General features: G+C 46.0%; 1 protein-coding gene across 6 annotated transcripts in view; it reads left to right on the forward strand.

Annotated features, from left to right (window-relative positions):
- Positions 1 to 20,732, forward strand: part of DAAM2 (dishevelled associated activator of morphogenesis 2) — a 398,259-nt gene that overhangs the window by 46,894 nt on the left and 330,633 nt on the right. For 3 of the 6 annotated variants that reach the window (XM_075595376.1, XM_075595383.1, XM_075595384.1), the window contains exon 1: positions 4,253 to 4,587. The exons of 2 other annotated variants lie outside the window; for them this stretch is intronic. The gene's annotated coding sequence lies outside the window, so the exon portion shown is untranslated. Of the gene's footprint in view, positions 1 to 4,252; positions 4,588 to 20,732 lie in introns of those variants that run through there. One more of the 6 variants, XM_075595382.1, reaches the window with a different exon arrangement.

The following is a 20,732-nucleotide window of genomic DNA, read 5'->3' on the forward strand; positions in this document are numbered from 1 at the left end:
GGCAACACTTTTAAACCAGAATAAGTGGCATCTCTCTGCCACAGCTTAAGGTCCACGTTCCCCTAACAGGTGCTATCTTAAAAGGCATGTTCCTAACTGAAAACAAGAAACAATGACAGGATACATCTTAATACACATGACCAGTGTTCGACAAACCTATACATTTGCTCGCCCCGGGCGAGTGGATTTAACCTCCGGGTGAGTAAATATTGGCCCAAGCAGCACACGTTTGGTACTAGGTGGCGAGTAGATTTTTTTGTGTGGCGAGTAGATTTTTTGGTGATTTGTCAACCACTGCACATGACTATACACACAAACCTATGTGCAGGACTCACAGTGAGCACCCCAGTCAGAACTCTGAAGAACCTGCTTCTAGACCATAAGGGGCAGCTATATACACCCTTACATCTACATCATACATCATATGGTTGGGAGGGGAAGGGAGTAACCTGAGTGAACCCACACAGTTAACCTCTTAAGGCAATTAACCCCTTACAGAACTAGTAGTCCACAAAGAGGGAGCTACACAAAGAATGTGATACTCTGCACCCCATAGCGTTTATACAATGTGCTTGAGACAAAACATTTTTAATTACATAAGTGTATTTATTATACATGATATACCGGTAATATAATAATTGTGACATATTCTAGATTTATACTCACCGTATAACGATATGATTGGGAAGGGCTGAAATACAGTATTGCCTGAGCAGGCAACTTCACTACAAGTACAATTAGAAACAGTTGTCCTATTAAAGTTTGAGAGAAGACGATATTGTAGTTAATGTGGCATTATCTTCCACGGGGGGGATTTTAACCCCTAAATAAGAGCATGACAGTTTTGTGGTGAATTTGTGAGATTTTCGGGTCCACAAGTGCCCCAAATTTGCCATGTTTCGTTTTTGTGAGTGTTTTGACTATGACACATGTGCAGATTGTGTGACAGAGATGTGTGAATGTGTCCAAAAGTGTCCCGGAAAATGTTGTACATATTGTCTTTTAATTTTGCCATTATACCGTATCTTTGGCTCATTTCTAACCCCTTTGGTTTGTGACATCACTGGAAGGGACGCGTTACCTTCATGGCATAAAAGCCCGAGCCGATCCCTCCGGGAAAGTCCCACTTTAGTTTAATGTCTCTGATAATTTATGCCCAAGTAGCTTTTGTTTTCTTGAGCCCAGGTTTAGTGTGATATGTATGAAACTAATCAAGGAATATAGATACCGTCGGAAGTGCGTCCTCTAAAAATAGAGCTACAGAAGCTCAGCCAAGGCTGTGAATATCTGTGCGCAAGGTTACTGACCAAGAGTGTCTCCACCCAGCTGCAGATTAATATGGAGCAACCGGTCAAGTTGGCATAGTTATGGATCCTACCTTGAAGTGAACCACGGAGGTGTCACTTAGGTGTATTTGGAGGCAAACGACCCACCAAGGGATTGTTTATTGTGATTACTACATGCAAATCAGAGAGAGATTGTAGATTGTGACAAAAGGACAAAACACCACCCTGAGATTGTCTAAAATGAAGTAACTATTAGCAGCCCCCATAGGAATGTTGGAGAAGTAACTTAAGATAGTCATTTTCTTGGGATTGTCTAATACCTCTTTCACAGGAGATCAGAACTTAACTCCGGGATCAGGGAAGCAGACAGTATGATGCCGTTCAATAAATAATTTTTATTCCAGCTGGAGCCAGCAAGCACAGCACAAAAACACAACCAGAGCTATACTCATAAAAAAAAGGTTGGGTCATCATGGCAGGCTCCCCTCAGCTTATCTCTCTGGGTGTGTTCTCCATGGTCCTTGGAGCGCTGAGACTTAGATCTGTGGCCCAAATTCCGGGGGTTACTGATCCAGCAATCTCTCGGCTCTGGTGGCGGGACATGACTGTGTTCGGGCCACCTGAGGGCAGCAAGACATCATCCTTGAGGCCTGAAAGTACCCCAACATCCAGGATTCCTCGCACTTCTCCCCAGTCGAGGTGCACATGGGCTTCTTGCAGGGATCAGGGCGCTCGCAACTGGGTTCTTGCTCCTTGCAACAGATTCTCTGACCCGTCCCTATCAGGTCGAACAAGAGTTACAGCGGTTTCAGCACTCCGCTGTCCGGTTGCTCTCCTGGTCCCCACGGTCACTGGGTGCAGGAACGACTTCATTACATCAGTGGGTCCCGGTCGGACTGCGGACACTCGATGCATGGTGGTACCCATCATGGTTGCCATGTGGCCCCAGAGGGGAAAACGCTGCCCCAGGGAAGGACGGCAGGGGCCAGGGATAGGACTTTTCCTTTATTTACTGGTCCCTGGGCTTCATCGCTCTCATAATCTCGTGTTCGTTAAAGAAGCATCATGTATGAGTGAAGTAACAACCAACGTTACTGTTTGTAAGATGTCGAGTATTTTATTTTTTGCTGTGGATGTCTAAATTCAAGTCAGTTGATTTTAAATGAAGAGTTTCTGGTGCCTATTAATTTTTATTATCATTGCCCGTCCCCTGACTGAAACCAAAGCTTAAGGAAAGCCCCTGAGAAGATATAACAGTGGTGAGGGAAACTAAGTGTAGAGTTCCCAGAGAGACAGAGATTAGATTGTATAGATTAGTGTTTTGGGAGGTATATAAATCAATGGATACTACATTTTTTCTTTTCTCTCATGCAAAAGCCATTTTTCTGGTGGATTAAAAAGGCTCGATGAATCGCTCGTCAACGGTGATGAGGTCACGGGTTTTTACGCAGAAGAAAACGTCAAATCTAACATGGATTAGTGAACTCCAGTGAAAGTTTCACACCGCTCTAGTGATAGGTCGGAGAGTAAGAGGACAATGTCCAGTGGATGTAGCACAGGCCGAGATACTCTCTGTAGAAAGCTTTATAATCCTCCTGGAATTTATCCCACATGTGCACCTAACCGGCTATAGGTTTTTTTTTTTTTTTTTTTTTTTTGAAGGGACGAAGAAAATTGAGTTTATTTACTAAAGTCTCCGGCTACAAAACTGGAGCAAAACGAGTGTGGGAAAACCACACCCATATCACCGAGAGATAAGGATCCTGTTGAAGGCGCTTGAAGTTTTTTCCGGTGATCTGGTGCAAAGCTTTTGCTCCGGTTTCAGAGCCAGGAAACTGCAATAAATAACCTACATTTCATACCTTCAAACCGTACCTTTGGACTAGATGCGGGACATGCTGCATCTATTACACAGAACGTGTGTGAGTGTGTGTGGTAACATGCATGCTGCATCTATTACACAGAACGTGTGTGAGTGTGTGAGGTAACATGCATGCTGCATCTATTACACAGAACGTGTGTGAGTGTGTGTGGTAACATGCATGCTGCATCTATTACACAGAACGTGTGTGAGTGTGTGTGGTAACATGCATGCTGCATCTATTACACAGAACGTGTGTGAGTGTGTGAGGTAACATGCATGCTGCATCTATTACACAGAACGTGTGTGAGTGTGTGTGGTAACATGCATGCTGCATCTATTACACAGAACGTGTGTGAGTGTGTGAGGTAACATGCATGCTGCATCTATTACACAGAACGTGTGTGAGTGTGTGAGGTAACATGCATGCTGCATCTATTACACAGAACGTGTGTGAGTGTGTGAGGTAACATGCATGCTGCATCTATTACACAGAACGTGTGTGAGTGTGTGAGGTAACATGCATGCTGCATCTATTACACAGAACGTGTGTGAGTGTGTGTGGTAACATGCATGCTGCATCTATTACACAGAACGTGTGTGAGTGTGTGAGGTAACATGCATGCTGCATCTATTACACAGAACGTGTGTGAGTGTGTGAGGTAACATGCATGCTGTAGCTTTGGGGAATTGCTGGGATAATAATAATAATAATAATAATAATAGCATGTTCTTGTATAGCGCTGCTAATTATACGCAGCGCTTTACAGAGACATTTTGCAGGCACAGGTCCCTGCCCCGTGGAGCTTACAATCTATGTTTTCGGTGCCTCAGGCACAAGGAGATAAAGTGACTTGCCCAAGGTCACAAGGAGCTGACACCGGTTCCCCTGCTTCCAACTCTCAGTGCCCGTCAGTGTCTTTACTCACTGACCCATCCCCTCTCCTTATGGGATGGTCTGTACATCAACCCAGCGCGAGTAGACGAAGTACAGCGGTACCTATTTTTATGTGCATATTTTGGCCGGGCCTGCCAATGTGTTTCTGTTATTCCGTGCGCAGCCGGAGCTGCCCCTTTAAGGATTTGCTGAACAGTAGCTGGAGGAAAGGCCCTGCCTCCCACAGCCTGCTAGCTGAGCTCTGCAATGGGAAGCAGTTCCTGATGTGATCCTCTGTGCAGAGCAGCAACACAAGCACACCCTCCTCTCCTGCGCTCTCTGTCTCTCTCTCACACACACACACACACACACACACACACACACACACACACAGGGGCTGCCTGTGTGTTACATGGACACCGCTGCCCTGTGACTGAGACCCCAGCTAGGACATCCTCATCCCTGCCCTATCCCCGCGGCGGGATGGACTTTCTGATACCCTGAGATTAGCCGTCTGCATACAGAACAGCGAAGGGGAGACGCGTACAGCCCGGGGACGACTGGTAAGTCCGATTTCGGGGCGGCTTGTCCTGGGTCGTTTTCTCGCCCCCTTCGTCATCTTCCGCAGGCTGTTTTTGGTCGATGTTTTTTTTTCTTTCTTATTCTCACTATTATCTTGTCAACGCGGCAGCTGCATAAACAAGTGCGCCGGGGGGGGGGGGGGTCGCCTCCTGAGCTCGCTGCGGGTACTCTGCTTCTCCTGCCAGGCTCTGTCCTTGCCTACGGCTTTAACCCTTCCAGTGCCAGAGGAGGGGATGTAACGCTTGGCCCCGTATATATGTACACATGCTCTTTGCGAAGCAAAGGCGCTGCAATGTGCCTTCTGCAGTGCGGCGGTTAAAGGCATCAGCCTAACCTTTGCAACCCCCTTTCTGCGCCCGTGCACTGTGCATCAATGGGGTTGGGATCTGCATCAGTGGGGTTGGGATCTGCATCAGTGGGGATTGGATCTGCATCAATGGGGTTGGGATCTGCATCAATGGGGATGGGATCTGCATCAATGGGGTTGGGATCTGCATCAATGGGGTTGGTATCTACATCAATGTGGTTGGGATCTGCATCAATGGGGTTGGGATCTGCATCAATGGGGTTGGGATCTGCATCAATGGGGTTGGGATCTGCATCAATGGAGTTGGGATCTGCATCAATGGGGTTGGGATCTGCATCAATGGGGTTGGGATCTGCATCAATGGGGTTGGGATCTGCATCAATGGGGTTGGGATCTGCATCAATGGGGTTGGGATCTGCATCAATGAGGATGGGATCTGCATCAATGGGGTTGGGATCTGCATCAATGGGGTTGGGATCTGCATCAATGTGGTTGGGATCTGCATCAATGGGGTTGGGATCTGCATCAATGAGGATGGGATCTGCATCAATGGGGTTGGGATCTGCATCAATGGGGTTGGGATCTGCATCAATGGGGTTGGGATCTGCATCAATGAGGATGGGATCTGCATCAATGGGGTTGGGATCTGCATCAATGGGGTTGGGATCTGCATCAATGGGGATGGGATCTGCATCAATGAGGATGGGATCTGCATTACTGATGTTTTCAGTGTGGATAATGATTAACCTCTGCAGTGCTGGAGGGACCCGCATTGTGTTGTGCTGCAGAGCTGTGCGGACCCCTGCAGCGCTGAGGCTTAACTCTTTCGCTGCCAGTGGCGGAGGGCAGCGCATTGCTGTGCAAAAGTGGCGCCGACCGCTGCAGCGGCGAAAGGGTTAAGTCCATCGAAGTCTATTGGAAATCCCGTTTGTGTGATATTGTGATGTATTGTGATGTATTGTGATAGCGCTGCGGTTAATGCCTACAACTGAAACCACAACAATAAACACTGTGAGCCAGCGCGGCTCAAGGCCAGTCCCCAAGGGCTACCAAAAAAGCCAGATTAGCCGGGCAGTACATAGCTTAGCACGCGCTCACTTAAATAAATCCTACAAACCTGGGGGCAAAAGTGGGGCAATCCTGGTACATATGGTGCCCTCGCTGCCCCAGAATTGCACCACTTTTGCCTTGATACACTTGCCCCCTGCTCAGATGGTAGCCCTCCAGGGCTGAACTTGAGCCCAAATGTTACTCCCACTGGGTAACCATCTCACCCTAACATTGCCAGGGACGGGCTCAGCCATGGCTCCTTTGGTACTTTCCATCCTAATATGATCCTAGTTCCCCATTCACCGGCAAGCTCACCGTTAGCAGCGTCTCAGCCGGATGTGAGAGGCACCGCAGCCGTGCTCACAGGGGGACAGCAGCAGCACAGTGTGCCTCTCACAGGGGGACAGCAGCAGCACGGTGTGCCTCTCACAGGGGGACAGCAGCAGCACGGGGTGACTCTCACAGGGGGACAGCAGCAGCACGGGGTGCCTCTCACAGGGGGACAGCAGCAGCACGGTGTGCCTCTCACAGGGGGACAGCAGCAGCACGGGGTGCCTCTCACAGGGGGACAGCAGCAGCACGGGGTGCCTCTCACAGGGGGACAGCAGCAGCACGGTGTGCCTCTCACAGGGGGACAGCAGCAGCACGGTGTGCCTCTCACAGGGGGACAGCAGCAGCACGGGGTGCCTCTCACAGGGGGACAGCAGCAGCACGGGGTGCCTCTCACAGGGGGACAGCAGCAGCACGGGGTGCCTCTCACAGGGGGACAGCAGCAGCACGGTGTGCCTCTCACAGGGGGACAGCAGCAGCACGGTGTGCCTCTCACAGGGGGACAGCAGCAGCACGGGGTGCCTCTCACAGGGGGACAGCAGCAGCACGGTGTGCCTCTCACAGGGGGACAGCAGCAGCACGGTGTGCCTCTCACAGGGGGACAGCAGCAGCACGGGGTGCCTCTCACAGGGGGACAGCAGCAGCACAGTGTGCCTCTCACAGGGGGACAGCAGCAGCACGGTGTGCCTCTCACATGGGTTTGGGTGAACAGGAGGAATTAGGGATAAGGAGCTGCACAGAGCACACATTGCAGTGGGATGTACACCTTCTCTATATAACTGTATTATTGTTATTATTGTTGTTGTTGTTGTTGTTGAATTGTATGCACTATACAGGCACTTACATCAATTCCCAGGCCTGAGCTATCAATCTAGTATAATAATAGCCAAGACTCCCCTGTCAAATGTTCCAACCCTGAAAGCAAATGTGAGCAGTTTGGGGATCCCCCTCCCCCCCCCCCCCCCCGGGGAGGTGACATGTGGCATTGCAGAACACATCAGGGTGCTGCGATCGGGGCGTGTTCTCCGCTCCACCACGCGTGTGCGATTTTGAAGTGTTTCGAACACAACTGAAGTTTTTCTATTTACAGCTTAACTCTTTCGCTGCCAGAAAAATGCACGGCTGATCCCTCCGGCGGCGAAAGGGTTAAGAATAGCGATCTCCTGCCTTTTTGTTCCCCCCTCTCCCCCCCCGGGACATTTACATCTTTTATTTCAGAGCTTGAGAATATTTCGGCAAAATGCAGTAAAAATCATTGGGGTTTGCATAAAGAAACGAGACAAAAGCGCACTTTTGTGAATGACCACATAGCATAATAATAATAATAATTATTATTATTATTATTACATAAACAAACGATTCGCAGTCACACACATTTCCTAAAATATACTTGGAAACATCTGCAAAGTGAGCGGTGTGGCACATATTCCCAAATCTCTACCCAACGAGAGACAGCGCCTCCTATTCCAGTTGGGGAGAAGCGGGGTAACTTTTATCATTGCCTTCACTTTTGTCTGCACTGAAAAGACTTCCCCTGCACGTTACCATCCCTGCGACGGACATTATTATACAGATGCCTCTGGCAGTGACCGGGTTAATGCAGCTGGTGTGACGCATAGCCCTTATTCACCTGCATGGCTAACTAGGCACGGGGGACCTGCCTCTCGTTCTGCTGCCTTAATGCTCTCGCTGATTAAATAATGTATTTTTCTGTATATTATTATTATTATTATTATTATAGCACACTAGCAGAGGAGGTTTTTTTTGGGAAGGGCTGCATGTTTTTTGCATCTGTTGCGTTCAGATTTCCACGTGCTGCAGTGGAAACGCGTGGGGTGAAACGCGTGGGGTTCTGTGGCTTGCAGAGAGACGCTGGGAGAGTATGTACGTACGTGTCAGACGTTGCCGTGTACGGTGGAACGTTTTTCTCGCCCTCATTTGTTTGAGTATCTGGTTGGTAGCCATGGCCAGCTTCACCATGCACAGTTGAATCCCCCTCCCGCGTGCACGCGCTGATGAGACCCAAAAGGGGCAAAAAGGCTGTCTGTGAGTAGGTTTCCTGGCTCTGCCCTTTAACCCACACTGAGCTGTAATAGCTGTGAAACAACAAGCATAATATTGTAGGGATCCATGTTCTAGTGGGTAAGAGGCAGGAGGTGATACACTGTGAGGCTCGTTTGCATGTCATTACCCAGAATCCCTGGCTGCCGCGGATGCACGGCGTGCTGTGTGATTTTTGGGGTGAGGCGGGTAGTTTTGGGGACCTCCCTGGGACGGGAATGTATTCACTCGTTTTCTTTATCAATGTGTCAGAAGCAGGCGGACAATGCTAGTTTCTGCAGCCAGAGGGCGCTGCTGTATGTGAAACTGCCTCACTGCCCGGATCAATGGCTCAATGCAGATGCTGTGCAGAAGAAAGCCCCCTCTGTGCAAAAGCCATAAAATCCAGGGCGGTGAGGCAGGCGTCTGTTCAGCCGGACAATTTGATTTGTGACAGGAATAAAACATCCCGTCTGGATCCCGGGGATATAAAGAACAATGAGGGGGAAAAAAAATGAAATGCCAAAAAAGCTGGATTAAAGGAGCGACATGAGACACACCATGCAAAAAAATGGCATTTGGTCTTGATATATAGACGTTTAACCCAGCAGGGCCGGGGGGCTTGCCGTGCAATTCAGTGGAAGGCATTGTAAGCCTCTCTGGCACTGAATTGGTTAACACTGGTTGTTATGCTATGGGCAGAGAGCCTTTTCCTTCCAGCGTTCTGGGGCCGGCGAGAGCTAACGTCTATACATAACAAGGACTGCGCACTGGTCCCTAGTCACTGCTTGGTTGTGTACTGACCAGAGGCAGAACACACACAGTTAACATCTCATCCCCCTAGGGTTGCGATGTCTCCAGTATTGAACCGGACTGTCCTGTATTTGGACACTGTGTCCAGATAAAAAGTGACAGGTAATACTGGACATGTATGTGTGTACTGGTATTACAGTACCTCTCCGGACATACTGTAGTGACCTGACCGGCTTGGGGAGGGCCGCGGGATTTCCCCGAGCAGGGAGAGAGCAGGGCTGTTGCTAGATGGCTGGACAGCTTCCTCCATCCCGATTGGCTGTTGCTGTGCAATGAAGCCAATCGGGAGAAGGTGTCAGGAGCCTGGGGCGGGACCAAGGAAAGGAGGAAACAACATGGAGAGGTGTGTGTATGTGCGTGTGTCGAGCGCGTGCCCAGTATTTTTGGAGAAGCCACTTGGGAACCCTACGTCCCACTGTTCTTGACTAGGCCATTTCTCCCCTGAGGGGCTACTGCATATGCACTGGGTATTTCTTGTTAAAAACAGTGGGACAAGATGTTAACAGTCTGTGTTCTTCAAAATCAAACGTCTCACGGGATCTTGTTCACAGTGAAGTCAGAGCACTTAAGATGAATACTATACCTGAGCGGCCAACACATCCAATCCATGTATGTCTCCATCCAATCTACTTCCCTGGCGGTCACCACAGCTGTATATTGGCAGAGTTGGACCCACATCTGTGAGATTGTTGTTTTTGACCGAACAACTGGGACAGTAACCCTTCGTAAAACATACAGGACCCCTGTAAGCTCATATTGAACCCCCAAAAGTGTCAGGACCCTTGAGACGTGGTCTGCCTTCGAGGGGCTCCAGGGCTTACAACACTTTGGCCAAAGAGTTAAACTAAAAGACCATTTTATTCAAAAGATATCTATATATCTATATATATATATATATATTTGCATAATGTACAGTGTGAATAAAAATGAATGGAGAGCCCACAGTATATACAGTGCTTTACACAATGTGTGTGTGGAGTGGGACTGGATACCCACCCACACCATTTATATCCAGTCCCACTCCACACACACCTTTTGTAAAGCACTGTATATACTGTGGGCTCTCCATTCATTTTTATTCACACTGATACACATACACACTCTTTCTTCACTTGCTTTCAGTAACCATTTAACACCTCTAGCCATAAAACACATCCACACCGGGGGAAGGACAAGCACAGATAACATTCCAAGAGACACTGTTTTTAAGTTTACCTTTTGCTTCATTCATTGTAACATCGCCGGAAGAAGAGATCAGTGTATCTCGAAAGCTCGCACAAATAAAAGCATTTCGTTAGCCACAGAACGGTATCATCTATTTATTTTTTTATTTTTTTGATTTTATATATATATATATATATATATATATATATGTGTGTATATATGTATATATATATGTATATATATGTATATATTTAGGCACTGTACCGTGTATTAGTGTCATTGGATGTAGCACTGAGCTCTGTCTGTGTTTCATGTTCTGTCTCTGGTTTTAAATACAGTAACCCTTCGGGCAGCAGAGGAGGTTCATGTAAAAGTGCTCACATCAGTGGCTGAGACTCTGTGAGGTGGCTGATGCCAAAATGACTGGCACCGACTCCAGATCAGTGAGACGGACAGAAATCAGAGCGACTTAACAGGTCTTAACAGGTCTGTCTGTGATCGGGATTACTTGCTCTGTGAGGGGAATTGATTAAGATCTGTATCCACCCGTAGGGTCAGCTGGAGGTGCAGTTCTGGGCGCAAAAGCAGTTGGAGTTTGGAATGATAATTAGAAGACTCTGGCAGCTATAACGTTCTTCTTTTTGATGAGGAGGACCATATTGAGAGTTGGGATGATGTATAATATCAATACAGGCTCAAACGTGAACCACATTCATCAAGATTCCTATTGTGTGTTTCGTAGCATCAACTACTGGGTATAGTCACTCGCTGTATTATACAGTAATAAGATGTAGGTGACACTGCGTGCATATTTGCATGACATTACCCAGACCCCCTTGCAGTAGTGAAAGCACTGCATGCTGAGAGATGATGGTGAAAGGCAGGGTTGCAGACCAGTCTGAGACATGTGAATGTGCTCACAAGTGATATTTGTATTTGCTATATGATGTAACAAACTCTGCATTGATATATTTAATTGTATACGTCTCCCATACCTCTGTTCACATCCGAGGTGGCAAAAACCTCCCCGGGTTCTCGCGACTTTGAAAACAAGCTATTTACCCATGCTGCAGCTGTGAGCATGACATGTATGAAGGCTTGACATGACGCTTCTAGTCATGTGAATTCATAGACTCCTCTGGGCCTGGACATGCAAATAAATACTGTACATTTGGCATGCCCCCTCCTCCTCCTCACTTCTCTTCTCCAGTTACACATTGTTCTGTAAGGATCATCTCCATGGGACAGTGCTGGCCATGTGCCTATTTCTGGCTGCTAATGACATTTTTAAGTAGGACCTTTGGCTGCGACGATGTTGCTGGTATGTGTTTGGTTTAAGCATGTACATGTTATGACTTGCAGTAATATCGTATATTACCGTATTGTATTCGGGTTTGCCAAGTAAGATCAGCATGAAAGAAATCAAACAGCCAAGTTTCGATAAGGCCGTAAATTTCTGGAGTCATTTCTTGGCCCTGTCCTGCCAATAAGAAAGCAGCAGATAAATTCTGCATTCTACTCACAGACAGAACCTCACCCAGCCAAAGAATAGTGTGTGTGTGTGTGTGTGAGTGTGTGTGGCAAAGGAAGGACAGAGGGGAGCGTTACAGCAAACCAACCTTGCCGCAAATTCTCAATGTATTAGAACAGGGCTGGCCAGCTCTAGTCATCAAGAATTACCAACAGATTAGGTTTTCAGGATATCCCTGCTTCAGCACAGGTGGCTAAATCAGTGGCTCAATCTTCGACTGCATCACCTGTGCTCAAGCAGGGATATCCTGAACAGCTGACCTATTGGTTAGCTCTTGAGGACTGGAGTTGGCCGCCCCTGTGTTAGTATAACCGGGAGACTATCGATGTGAGTTGATGCTCTGTTTTAGAGTTGGATTTCACACGTCTCTTCTGCACATGGAGGAGACATGTGGGGTTATGACGGCTCTCTACACAACTCATCTGTGGACTTTTTTGGACCATTAAAAAGGTATCACAGTCTTTGAATTATTAACTAGACTCAATGATGGCACGGGCCGTGGCTCTCGTTGTAAATAAGGACGTGTGTGCACCTGGGATGATCGTGGAACAGCCGGCTTCAAGATGCTTAGACGAGGTCAACATCTGTAAATTCTTTGTACCTCCAGGACTAGATTGTCACTGGTAACCAGTCTGCTAACACATGTATATGGGCTGCTCGGATACAGGCTGTCAGGGCCACTCGTGTGTGGAATGCTAAGCTGCCGCCAGATACAACTAAACTTACTGTGTCCCAACAAGCAGTAGGGAGTTGCCTTTGTATATAGATGAACAATATTTAAGTAAATATTATTCTCCGTTATTATTGTGGATACCACATGTACTGCAGGCACGGAGTAAGTCATTCTTTTTACATTGATAATATTCCTTGTCACATTTTATGTTGTGTTGACTTTGCCTGTTCTGGAAAAACTCAATCCAGGAGATAAAACTAAGTCTGCTCCTATGCAGATAGCTGTGCACAGTGTATGGTTTGCATGAAGGACTTACAAACTATAGAGGGAGACCAGTATGATGTTCATAGTTTATACTGAAGCAGTGCTAAAGTGGTGGTACGCTGTGTGAAAAAAGTATTGGTATTCTGTAACACCCCTATTATCATCACACTATGTATTCTGTACCCCCCCCTAGTATCATCACACTATGTATTCTGTACCCCCCCCCTATTATCATCACACTATATATTCTGTAACCCCCTAGTATCATCACACTATGTATTCTGTACCACCCCCTTGTATCATCACAGTATGTATTCTGTATCCCCCCCCCTAGTACCATCACACTATGTATTCTGTATCCACCCTAGTATCATCACACTATGTATTCTGTACCCCCCCCCTAGTATCATCACACTATGTATTCTGTAACCCCCCTAGTACCATCACACTATGTATTCTGTATACCCCCCTAGTACCATCACACTATGTATTCTGTATACCCCCCTGGTACCATCACACTATGTATTCTTTAACCCCCTAGTACCATCACACTATGTATTCTGTAACCCCCCTAGTACCATCACACTATGTATTCTGTGCCCCCCTAGTACCATCACACTATGTATTCTGTAACCCCCCTAGTACCATCACACTTTGTATTCTGTATACCCCCCTAGTACCATCACACTATGTATTCTGTAACCCACCTAGTACCATCACACTATGTATTCTGTAACCCCCCTAGTACCATCACACTATGTATTCTGTGCCCCACTAGTACCATCACACTATGTATTCTGTGCCCCCTAGAACCATCACACTATGTATTCTGTGCCCCCCTAGTACTATCACACTATGTATTCTGTGCCCCCCTAGTACTATCACACTATGTATTCTGTGCCCCCCTAGTACCATCACACTATGTATTCTGTAACCCCCCTAGTACCATCACACTATGTATTCTGTGCCCCACTAGTACCATCACACTATGTATTCTGTGCCCCCCTAGAACCATCACACTATGTATTCTGTAACCCCCCTAGTACCATCACACTATGTATTCTGTAACCCCCTAGTACCATCACACTATGTATTCTGTATACCCCCTAGAACCATCACACTATGTATTCTGTAACCCCCTAGAACATCACACTATGTATTCTGTAACCCCCTAGTACCATCACACTATGTATTCTGTAACCCCCCTAGTATCATCACACTATGTATTCTGTAACCCCCCTAGTACCATCACATTATGTATTCTGTAACCCCCTAGTGCCATCACACTATGTATTCTGTAACCCCCTAGTACCATCACACTATGTATTCTGTAACCCCCCTAGTACCATCACACTATGTATTCTGTAACCCCCTAGTACCATCACACTATGTATTCTGTAACCCCCCTAGTACCATCACTCTATGTATTCTGTAACCCCCCTAGTACCATCACACTATGTATTCTGTGCCCCCCTAGTACCATCACACTATGTATTCTGTGCCCCCCTAGTACCATCACACTATGTATTCTGTAACCCCCCTAGTACCATCACACTATGTATTCTGTAACCCCCTAGTACCATCACACTATGTATTCTGTGCCCCCCTAGTACCATCACACTATGTATTCTGTAACCCACTAGTACCATCACACTATGTATTCTGTATACCCCCCTAGTACCATCACACTATGTATTCTGTAACCCCCCTAGTACCATCAAACTATGAATTCTGTAACCCCCTAGTACCATCACACTATGTATTCTGTAACCCCCTAGTACCATCACACTATGTATTCTGTGCCCCCCTAGTACCATCACACTATGTATTCTGTGCCCCCCTAGTACCATCACACTATGTATTCTGTATACCCCCTAGTACCATCACACTATGTATTCTGTAACCCACTAGTACCATCACACTATGTATTCTGTAACCCCCCTAGTACCATCACACTATGTATTATGTAACCCCCCTAGTACCATCACACTATGTATTCTGTAACCCCCCTAGTACCATCACACTATGTATTCTGTATACCCCCTAGTACCATCACACTATGTATTCTGTAACCCACTAGTACCATCACACTATGTATTCTGTATACCCCCCTAGTACCATCACACTATGTATTCTGTGCCCCCCTAGTACCATCACACTATGTATTCTGTATACCCCCTAGTACCATCACACTATGTATTCTGTAACCCACTAGTACCATCACACTATGTATTCTGTAACCCCCCTAGTACCATCACACTATGTATTATGTAACCCCCCTAGTACCATCACACTATGTATTCTGTAACCCCCCTAGTACCATCACACTAAGTATTCTGTATACCCCCCTAGTACCATCACACTATGTATTCTGTATACCCCCCTGGTACCATCACACTATGTATTCTGTAACCCCCTAGTACCATCACACTATGTATTCTGTGCCCCCCTAGTACCATCACACTATGTATTCTGTGCCCCCCTAGTACCATCACACTATGTATTCTGTAACCCCCCTAGTACCATCACACTATGTATTCTGTAACCCACTAGTACCATCACACTATGTATTCTGTAACCCCCCTAGTACCATCACACTATGTATTATGTAACCCCCCTAGTACCATCACACTATGTATTCTGTAACCCCCCTAGTACCATCACACTATGTATTCTGTATACCCCCTAGTACCATCACACTATGTATTCTGTAACCCACTAGTACCATCACACTATGTATTCTGTATACCCCCCTAGTACCATCACACTATGTATTCTGTGCCCCCCTAGTACCATCACACTATGTATTCTGTATACCCCCTAGTATCATCACACTATGTATTCTGTAACCCACTAGTACCATCACACTATGTATTCTGTAACCCCCCTAGTACCATCACACTATGTATTATGTAACCCCCCTAGTACCATCACACTATGTATTCTGTAACCCCCCTAGTACCATCACACTATGTATTCTGTATACCCCCCTAGTACCATCACACTATGTATTCTGTATACCCCCCTGGTACCATCACACTATGTATTCTGTAACCCCCTAGTACCATCACACTATGTATTCTGTGCCCCCCTAGTACCATCACACTATGTATTCTGTGCCCCCCTAGTACCATCACACTATGTATTCTGTAACCCCCCTAGTACCATCACACTATGTATTCTGTGTGCCCCCCTAGTACCATCACACTATGTATTCTGTATACCCCCCTGGTACCATCACACTATGTATTCTGTAACCCCCTAGTACCATCACACTATGTATTCTGTGCCCCCCTAGTACCATCACACTATGTATTCTGTGCCCCCCTAGTACCATCACACTATGTATTCTGTAACCCCCCTAGTACCATCACACTATGTATTCTGTATACCCCCCTAGTACCATCACACTATGTATTCTGTAACCCACCTAGTACCATCACACTATGTATTCTGTAACCCCCCTAGTACCATCACACTATGTATTCTGTGCCCCACTAGTACCATCACACTATGTATTCTGTGCCCCCCTAGAACCATCACACTATGTATTCTGTGCCCCACTAGTACCATCACACTATGTATTCTGTGCCCCCCTAGAACCATCACACTATGTATTCTGTAACCCCCCTAGTACCATCACACAATGTATTCTGTAACCCCCTAGTACCATCACACTATGTATTCTGTATACCCCCTAGAACCATCACTATGTATTCTGTAACCCCCTAGAACCATCACACTATGTATTCTGTAACCCCCTAGTACCATCACACTATGTATTCTGTAACCCCCCTAGTATCATCACACTATGTATTCTGTAACCCCCTAGTACCATCACACTATGTATTCTGTAACCCCCCTAGTACCATCACACTATGTATTCTGTAACCCCCTAGTACCATCACACTATGTATTCTGTAACCCCCCTAGTACCATCACTCTATGTATTCTGTAACCCCCCTAGTACCATCACACTATGTATTCTGTGCCCCCCTAGTACCATCACACTATGTATTCTGTGCCCCCCTAGTACCATCACACTATGTATTCTGTAACCCCCCTAGTACCATCACACTATGTATTCTGTAACCCCCTAGTACCATCACACTATGTAGTCTGTGCCCCCCTAGTACCATCACACTATGTATTCTGTAACCCACTAGTACCATCACACTATGTATTCTGTATACCCCCCTAGTACCATCACACTATGTATTCTGTTACCCCCCTAGTACCATCACACTATGTATTCTGTAACCCCCCTAGTACCATCAAACTATGAATTCTGTAACCCCCTAGTACCATCACACTATGTATTCTGTAACCCCCTAGTACCATCACACTATGTATTCTGTGCCCCCCTAGTACCATCACACTATGTATTCTGAATACCCCCTAGTACCATCACACTATGTATTCTGTAACCCACTAGTACCATCACACTATGTATTCTGTAACCCCCCTAGTACCATCACACTATGTATTATGTAACCCCTCTAGTACCATCACACTATGTATTCTGTAACCCCCCTAGTACCATCACACTATGTATTCTGTATACCCCCTAGTACCATCACACTATGTATTCTGTAACCCACTAGTACCATCACACTATGTATTCTGTATACCCCCCTAGTACCATCACACTATGTATTCTGTGCCCCCCTAGTACCATCACACTATGTATTCTGTATACCCCCTAGTACCATCACACTATGTATTCAATATACCCCCTAGTACCATCACACTATGTATTCTGTAACCCCCTAGTACCATCACACTATGTATTCTGTAACCCCCCTAGTACCATCACACTATGAATTCTGTATACCCCCTAGTACCATCACACTATGTATTCTGTAACCCCCTAGTACCATCACACTATGTATTCTGTAACCCCCTAGTACCATCACACTATGTATTCTGTAACCCCCCTAGTACCATCACACTATGTATTCTGTAACCCCCCTATTACCATCACACTATGTATTCTGTAACCCCCCTAGTACCATCACACTATGTATTCTGTAACCCCCCTAGTACCATCACACTATGTATTCTGTAACCCCCCTAGTACCATCACACTATGTATTCTGTAACCCCCTTAGTACCATCACACTATGTATTCTGTAACCCCCCCTAGTACCATCACACTATGTATTCTGTATACCCCCCTAGTACCATCACACTATGAATTCTGTAACCCCCCTAGTACCATCACACTATGTATTCTGTAACCCCCCTAGTACCATCACACTATGTATTCTGTATACCCCCCTAGTACCATCACACTATGTATTCTGTATACCCCCTAGTACCATCACACTATGTATTCTGTAACCCCCCTAGTACCATCACACTAGTATTCTGTAACCCCCCTAGTACCATCACACTATGTATTCTGTAACCCCCTAGTACCATCACACTATGTATTCTGTATACCCCCTAGTACCATCACACTATGAATTCTGTATACCCCCCTAATACCATCACACTATGTATTCTGTATACCCCCCTAGTACCACCACACTATGAATTCTGTATACCCCCCTAGTACCATCACACTATGAATTCTGTAACCCCCCTAGTACCATCACACTATGTATTCTGTAACCCCCTAGTACCATCACACTATGTATACTGTAACCCCCTAGTACCATCACACTATGAATTCTGTAACCCCCCTAGTACCATCACACTATGTATTCTGTAACCCCCTAGTACCATCACACTATGTATTCTGTAACCCCCCTAGTACCATCACACTATGAATTCTGTATACCCCCTAGTACCATCACACTATGTATTCTGTAACCCCCTAATACCATCACACTATGTATTCTGTAACCTCCTAGTACCATCACTCTATGAACTCTGTATACCCCCCTAGTACCATCACACGATGTATTCTGTAACCCCCTAGTACCATCACACTATGTATTCTGTAACCCCCCTAGTACCATCACACTATGAATTCTGTAACCCCCCTAGTACCATCACACTATGTATTCTGTATACCCCCCTAGTACCATCACACTATGGATTCTGTGCCCCCCTAGTACCATCACACTATGGATTCTGTGCCCCCCTAGTACCATCACACTATGAATTCTGTAACCCCCCTAGTACCATCACACTATGTATTCTGTATTCCCCGTAGTACCATCACACTATGTATTCTGTATACCCCCCTAGTACCATCACACTATGTATTCTGTATACCCCCCTAGTACCATCACACTATGTATTCTGTAACCCCCTAGTACCATCACACTATGTATTCTATATACCCCCCTAGTACCATCACACTATGTATTCTGTAACCCCCCTAGTACCATCACACTATGTATTCTGTTACCCCCTAGTTCCATCACACTATGTATTCTGTAACCCCCCTAGTACCATCACACTATGTATTCTGTATACCCCCTAGTACCATCACACTATGTATTCTGTAACCCCCCTAGTACCATCACACTATGTATTCTGTAACCCCCCTAGTACCATCACACTATGTATTCTGTAACCCCCCTAGTACCATCACACTATGTATTCTGTAACCCCCCTAGTACCATCACTCTATGAATTCTGTATACCCCCCTGGTACCATCACACTATGTATTCTGTATACCCCCTAGTACCATCACTCTATGTATTCTGTATACCCCCCTAGTACCATCACACTATGTATTCTGTATACCCCCCTAGTACCATCACACTATGAATTCTGTAACCCCCTAGTACCATCACACTATGTATTCTGTAACCCCCTAGTACCATCAAACTATGAATTCTGTAACCCCCCTAGTACCATCACACTATGTATTTTGTAACCCCCCTAGTACCATCACTCTATGAATTCTGTATACCCCCCTAGTACCATCACACTATGAATTCTGTAACCCCCCTAGTACCATCACTCTATGAATTCTGTATACCCCCCTAGTACCATCACACTATGAATTCTGTATACCCCCCTAGTACCATCACACTATGTATTCTGTGCCCCCCTAGTACCATCACTCTATGAATTCTGTATACCCCCCTAGTACCATCACACTATGAATTCTGTATACCCCCCTAGTACCATCACACTATGTATTCTGTAACCCCCCTAGTACCATCACACTATGTATTCTGTAACCCCCTAGTACCATCACACTATGAATTCTGTACCCCCCCTAGTACCATCACACTATTAATTCTGTAACCCCCCTAGTACCATCACACTAGGAATTCTGTATACCCCCCTAGTACCATCACACTATGTATGATGTAACCCCCTAGTACCATCACACTATGTATTCTGTAACCCCCTAGTACCATCACACTATGTATTCTATATACCCCCCTAGTACCATCACACTATGTATTCTGTAACCCCCCTAGTACCATCACACTATGTATTCTGTTACCCCCTAGTTCCATCACACTATGTATTCTGTAACCCCCCTAGTACCATCACACTATGTATTCTGTATACCCCCTAGTACCATCACACTATGTATTCTGTAACCCCCCTAGTACCATCACACTATGTATTCTGTAACCCCCCTAGTACCAACACACTATGTATTCTGTAACCCTCCTAGTACCATCACACTATGTATTCTGTAACCCCCCTAGTACCATCACTCTATGAATTCTGTATACCCCCCTGGTACCATCACACTATGTATTCTGTATACCCCCTAGTACCATCACTCTATGTATTCTGTATACCCCCCTAGTACCATCACACTATGTATTCTGTATACCCCCCTAGTACCATCACACTATGAATTCTGTAACCCCCTAGTACCATCACACTATGTATTCTGTAACCCCCTAGTACCATCAAACTATGAATTCTGTAACCCCCCTAGTACCATCACACTATGTATTTTGTAACCCCCCTAGTACCATCACTCTATGAATTCTGTATACCCCCCTAGTACCATCACACTATGAA

Source organism: Ascaphus truei, chromosome 4 (genome assembly GCF_040206685.1).
Source record: "Ascaphus truei isolate aAscTru1 chromosome 4, aAscTru1.hap1, whole genome shotgun sequence".
NCBI lineage: Eukaryota > Metazoa > Chordata > Amphibia > Anura > Ascaphidae > Ascaphus > Ascaphus truei.